The sequence below is a fragment of the Mastigoproctus giganteus genome, chromosome 5, assembly GCF_048544385.1.
Source record: "Mastigoproctus giganteus isolate SK-2022 chromosome 5, ASM4854438v1, whole genome shotgun sequence".
NCBI lineage: Eukaryota > Metazoa > Arthropoda > Arachnida > Uropygi > Thelyphonidae > Mastigoproctus > Mastigoproctus giganteus.
In genome coordinates, this window is record NC_143579.1 from 233,316,111 (window position 1) to 233,323,341 (window position 7,231).

Here is a 7,231-nt window from a genome sequence, read left to right on the forward strand (position 1 = left end):
CTGTTCTACCAGACGAAAAACCCGAGTTTCCTTGGAGTGGGGAAGAATCCTTGCTCTCCATGCCTGAGGCCGACTAACTCAGCCACGGAGTGATATGTGCAGCACACTGCACAGTGTGCAGTACATATCATTCCGTGGATGAGTGCTGATAAGTCCTCATTTGTGCTGCACAGTGTGTGTGTGTGTGTGTGTGTGTGTGTGTGTGTGTGTGTGTGTGTGTGAGAGAGAGAGAGAGAGAGAGAGAGAGAGAGAGAGAGAGAGAGAGAGAGAGAGAGAGAGAGAGCTCTTTATACCAAACAACTATGTCTCTAATATTATGTCTGTAACTGTGTATTCTTCAGTCAGTTTGCTGTTTTCAGTTCAGGTTTATACATTTTTTTTTCTCGCGAGTTTCCGGAAGGTAAAACCATGCAACACCCGCTTGAGACTAACTTCTTCGCGTCATTGACGGGATTCGAACTCAGGTCTTTTCCATCCGGTGTAGGATGACAGTGATTGTATCTACTGTGCTGCTGGAGAGGACATGCTGCACTAATTTTGCTTCACGTTTTAGAGATTAGCTAAAAAACGAGTAAAGCGTCATTGCAATTCGTAGTTTCCATGGTGTGGACAGCCAACTAATCATGATATGAAGATGGAAGCCCAGTATGCTGTGCAGATCATTTTTGGACATTAATCGCAGACTCCTGATCATTACAAACCATAAAAAACAATTAAACAATAATAATTGACTTGATTTTTAGGAAGTATATTGTAATACTTGTTAAAATTTCATTAAAAATTTCAATACGCATATCTTGTGTTCTTCTCTAAATTTGTGAGTGATCACAGGCGTATGGCAACGTATGAAATATAAACACCTTGGCGCAGGGCAGAGCGCATTGCCGTGTACAGACCAGCCCTGTGCAACAACCCTATCCCGTAATGTATTTTCTAGGTATTAATACTAGAATTTTGTTTGTTTTGTTGTTAAAATATTTATTTTTTATTTTATACTAATTCTAACACATGATTTGGCGCGGGCTCTTTCTCGCGTTAACAAACAATACAAATTGTGAGTCAGACAAAGGGAGAAAACGCGAAACAAAATTAGATTTTGATGAGAAAAGAGATGGAAATGAGGATGTGCAATTGGCAGGCAAACAAGGATTTATAGTGAATTGTTTGAATGTTATCCGCGATCAGTTGGTATCAGACATTCAAAGACGTGTTCAATGGGGAGGGTTTACGTGGGATTATATACAGTATTTATCATTTGTTTCGTTTTGATTTCTATCTGTTAGAAAAATGGTTGCAGTACTTTCAAAAACTAAAAAAAAAAAAGAGAATCTCATACATTGGATAAACACTATAATTTTTAAACTCCTGATAATTTCTTACCACTGCATTTTTACGAACATCTGAATTTTTTTGACACTTTACGGAGATGGCCAGTTTTACATCTTTTTATGACTCTTCGAAAAGACGTTTAGAAACACTGGTATGTTTTATGGTCGGTTTGTTGCATTTTCAGGAATAAAAACGAGGTCAAAAATAAAAATACAACTCTTGGCCTAGACCGATTAACCCACCCATGATGTAAAAATAAATAAATAAATAAAAGGTCCATCAGCCGTGCCGGGATATGAAATCAAGCCTTTCATATATGGTGTTGAAAAATAGTGATTATATAACAGATTGCTAACAGGGGCGGACTTTGGCCTAAAGCAACTGCTTAGGGCCCGTAATTTTTTGGGGCCCGTAAAACGGTTTTATTATACATTTTTATAGTATAAATTTTTATAGGCAGAGGACTCTTTTTAGCTTTCAACATAATATAAGACCTGTATTTCTATATTTAGTAATAGAAGATCTTTTTTAACCCATTCAACTGTGTCCTCCATTACAATTTCTAAAAGGCGGCAACCCTAGGTGGGGCCCGAAATGAGAATCTTGCCTAGGGCCCGATTTTTCCTTAGTCTGCCACTGCTTGCTAGCCATGGTGCTCATTTTCAATATAACAACATTTACCTGATTAAATATTCAATATAAAATATAAATGTAGGAAACAAAACGTGGGGGATAGAGGGCGTTTTTAAAAGTGAGCGGCTTCACATCCATATTGATTTGTCCATTGTAAGGAGCATGCGTTTAGCTTATAAATATGTCCGCTTGCATCGAGCATGGCTACTTCAGAAATAGGCAATGGGAAGGCGGTTGTAATATTGACTGTTGTAGTAATATGTTTAGCTATTCTGTGGCCCAAAGTTTTCTATCCGATGGTCCAGTCGATATTTTATGCAGATACGTCTTTTGGAAACGAAGACGGTATGGTTTTACATAGAGAGAGATTAAAATAATTCAGTCATGCGTTCTTAGAATATATTGGGGGGGGGAATAGGATGAGGGTTTATTATGTTCTATATTCAAAATTCATATACTTCGAGTTTTAAATAACGGCATGTATTCTTTCCCTAAAAGGAATAAATGTGCTCTTCGGCTTCTTTTCTCCACACTTCCCGGCTACTTTAATAAGAAATTATTTATAAATTGAATAATTTTTGATAACTAAAAATTATTTATTATTATTATTAGCTATATAGTGCAAGGAAGCCTGAGGCTTATGCTGCACCAGCCAAAAAAAATTCCCGAGTTACCCTGGGGGGGGGGAGAGAAAAGTAAAAGGGAATCGCCAAGAAAGAGAAGAATGGTAATATCCAGCTCAGGACCCTGAGTGTGCCAAGCCCATACTCACCAGATGTGAGTCCCCGGGGTTAAATAATTTCCTAAATTGGATATTTTTCAAATGATAGTATGCTGCATTTCCTAATTCAGTGTGCAGTGTTCTTGCTAATCGAGAACGGTATATCAGTTTTATTTTAAACATAAGGAACACCATCTTCAAATAAATAATGAAACTTTTTAAATTAGCAAAAGGGCAGTCAGATACAGTTCATAAACTTTTTGCCCCTGTAATTGCTAATACACTGCTTTGTAGATATGTCGTGCACGAAATCCATCTTTAGCTGGGAAACTTAACACAGCATAGCTTCTCTGGCTTTCTTAAATTTTTTTTTATTTGTATTATTTACAGTTATTAAATGCACTTACAGTTATTTACATGCACTTTAGCGGATTGTTTCGAGTAATTCTAGGATTTTTTTTTTTTTTTTTTAAATCATAGATAGTCACAATATGTTTTGAGAATGTTACATTGGAATTATTTGCATATTGAAGGATAGCCGAATCTGAACTTAATTACACATTAAAATTAGTTACATAATGGAGGATTGCACAATCTGAACTTTATATATTAAAATTAGTTACATTAAGAATGACAGAAAATCTGAAGTTATTACAATAAGCTTCATAAACTTACTATAGATGCCTACTTCTTGTGGTCTTTTGCTGACAAACATTCAGCAGGTAGTATGAACCAATTTGCATTAAAACTTTGAGAAATTCACCAGGATTAGAAAGAACGAAATGAATGCTTTTGTTTTATTTTTTTAAATATGTACCACACATGATAAAGTCTACTGGAAACGACAGTATATCACTTTTTTTTAAAAGGGCAATATTTTAAAGAAGGAAGAAAATTCAAAAATTTAATTTGGTTAAAAAAATTTAAATTTGAATGTATTAAAATTCTAGCTGTTTATTTTTATTTTCAGACGTTTTCATCTGATTTGAATTGTAATGATGTAATTTTTAAGTGTTTCTTTTTTGAGGTAGATGAATAGAAATTTAAATTGCCACTACTGTCTTTCCCTCTATTATATTCAAAACAAATAAGTTGCTTAAAATTCTTTCCTTTAAGTTAGTAAAACTCATATTTTTATTGTCTGAAGTCAGAAAGATTTTTTTAAAATATTGATACCTATTAGGTGTGTGTGTGTGTGTGTGTGTGTGTGTGTGTGAGAGATTGTAATCTGTTATTTTAAAAGTCGATCTATATATTGGGTGAACATTACTTATAATAGTAGAACTGTTCACTCATAATTAAAATATGCTGTTTTATAACCTTATGGTTTTAAAACATAACTGTGCTATTTTTATATAGCTATTTGCTGACATAATTTCTGAACTCCTTGGGGATTCTGTTTTGAAGTCCATAAAATAAAAATTGATTTGTTTAGAATACTTAAATGAAATAAATTATATACTTTGAGTAAAAAATGATTAATAATTAAAAGTTTCAACTTATCTCGAAGTACCTAAATTAAGGTAAATTTAGATGCTTCAAGCTTTGACTTTTATAGTAATATTGTGGTTTAATCCTAAACAAATATAAATTAATTTTATATTTGTTCAGGTTAAATTAAGTGAGATTTAAGTAAAGTTATTTTGGTCTAAAATTAACTAAACTACATAATGAGTTAATATCCTAAAAGATAGCTTTGTGAATGAAATAAAATCTAGACAGCCCCCGGCTTTGAGAAAAGAGTTTTCTGACTTTAATTAGAGATTTGATTTAAGATGTGATTAAAAATGAATTTGCATTAGAAAGTGAGAAACCTAAAATTGGTATTTAGATTTTATGAATAAAGGCCAGTGGAAAAAGTTACTAAAGGGATTAAAATCCAGATATAAAGCCATCTTTATGAATGAAAGGTGAAGTAAAAACCTTACTGTTGCACCCTCCCTAAGGTGCAATATTAGGATTTTCCATCTGAGGTGCTAAAATGCATTTAGCACCTCAGATTGAAAAAGATCCCAACAGATGCAGGTGGGGAGAATGCTCCTCAATCCAGACAAGAATTCCTACTTGTCATCCTTATTGTCAACATTAAGCTTTGCACCTGTATTCTCTCTCTGAACTCGAGAACCAGCACTGGAACGTCCTTTGTCAAATCAAAATAGAATTGCTTAAAAGTTCAGGAAATAAAAATTAATTGAACAAAGGCAAATATTCAGTTTATTCTGGAAATAAGAAAATTTATTTAATTTAATTATTTAAAAAGATTGTTTTCTTTTGCTATTTATTTTATAGACTTAAACTGAATGCCAAAGAGTTCGGAAACATTGTCAGCAGATACAGATTTTGTTTATTTGATGTACTTAATAGAAAGTTTTGGTTCTTGTATCAATTTATTGATACAAAAACCATGACTTACTGTACTTTTTCATATAATTTAAATAAAATTTGTGCATTAAAGGATTTATAAGTGATTTATGTAAATGACACCAAATCTGCCAAGTAACTAATCAATGAAAACTTTTTGCTCAAAATTCAATAGTTTTTCTGTATATAAGAAAAGAGCATGTATTTACTTACTGTCACTATATTATTATTTGTATTGGTGATTTGTTGTCATGGTTTACATCCCTGAATTTAATTGTATTCAAGATGGCTAGATATTTGGACATTTTTTATATTTATAAAGACACTTTAAACAGACTTTCATCAGTCATAAACACCTGATGAAACAGGATTGCTTGGAATGACCCTGTTAAAATTCAGATATTACAAAAGTTAGCTTTGTATATGATAAATAAAAATTTGGTACCAGACTTCAAAAATAATGTATCTGATTTCCATTCTTCTGTTCTGTAATACAGATATATATATATATATATATATATATATATATATATATATATATTTTAAACTGGCATTAGCAGGCCTTGCAGTGGCCCTAAGAGGCACTTAGCTTTAGTAGAGGCATATGATGCAAGAGAGCAAGCATATACAGCATCAGCCAAAAAAAAAAAAAATTCACCCATCCATTTACTCTAAAAGTTTGTCCAGTTCTTTGAATTAATTTAAGCTATCAACTTCCACAACAACAGATGGAAGCCTTTTCCAGCAATCAACTACCTGCTGGCTAAAGGCAAATTTCTGCACATCTATTCTACAACTTGCTTTTCTCTATTTGAATTTATTGCCCTTCAGGTTTGTAATCTGAGCAAAAAGAAGAATCCCATCAGCATTGAGCCTGACCAAACCATTCAAGGCCTTATACAACTCAATCGGATCACCTCCAGGTGCTTAGTCTCCAGATTCTGCAATTTGCAGAACTTAAGCCTTTCTTGGTAAGAGGACCCCCTTCATTCTCCTTGCCAATCTAGTTGCCTTTCCCTGTACTTGTTTTAGCAACTATATCCTTCCTAAAATAAGGCCTCCAAACCTGTACGTGGTAATAAACATGTGGCCTGATCATTGCCTTATACAAAAAGGATAATTGTCTTCTTTAGTTAGTATATTTCTCTGGGGAGAAATATACTAACTGTGTGGTACATTTCATATAAGCTTATATGAATATTGGTTTATATAAGCTTATGTGAATAAAATTGCTAAAACTTTGAATTTCAAATGAAACCTTTGTTTTTTATCATTTATTTTCAAATATAAAAGAAATTAAGCAGGTTCACTTATATTTATGATTTTTCACAATATGGATAAGAGAAATGATTTTTAAAAATATTAGAGGTGTTATATCATCATGAGCTTTTGGTGCAGTGTAGCGTACTCTCTTTTCTTTTCCTTTTAACCACCACTTGAGGTCAGAGCTCTATTATAGTTGCAGTTGTGCCAATAGGATGATGCACAACTATTACCCCTATTTCATTTCAGTAATAACAAAATCTGCTTTAGTTTTGTTATTGTTGAAAATATTAGATAAATATATTAAAATAGCACCACTTAATTTTCAGCACTCAAGGTGAGTGTTGAAAATTAAGCGGTGCTATTTTAATATACAGGGTGTCTCAAAAATATTGGAACAAATGTTTAAGGGAGGTAGGTAACATCTAAAGGAATGTGAATCGTATAGGAACCCATAACCGGAAACATCACAGGAAAGTAGTAGCAGAGGCACAAGAAGCAGAAATGACACAAGACAGTAATTAGTGTCAAACATTTATTTGACATCTGAGTACGAGATGGATGCATTTTATGTTGTTACAAAACAGTTGAGTACGAGATGGATGCATTTTATGATGTTACAAAAGATTCTCGAAGATTCCACCATGAGATGCGATGCATGCGTGACACCGACGCAGCATGGATTGGCAGACACGGTTGAACACACCTGGAGTTTCTTTGACAGTAGCAACAGACAAGACGAGTCTCGCCATGAGATCCATTTCCGTCTCCACAGGCGATTCATACACGATAGATTTGAGGGCCCCCACACATAAAGAAATCAAGGCTCGATAAATGAGGTGAGCGTGGGGGCCAGGCAACGGGTCCACCACGGCCAATCCATTGACACCCAAAACGCCTGTTCAAATGGTCACGAACACACCT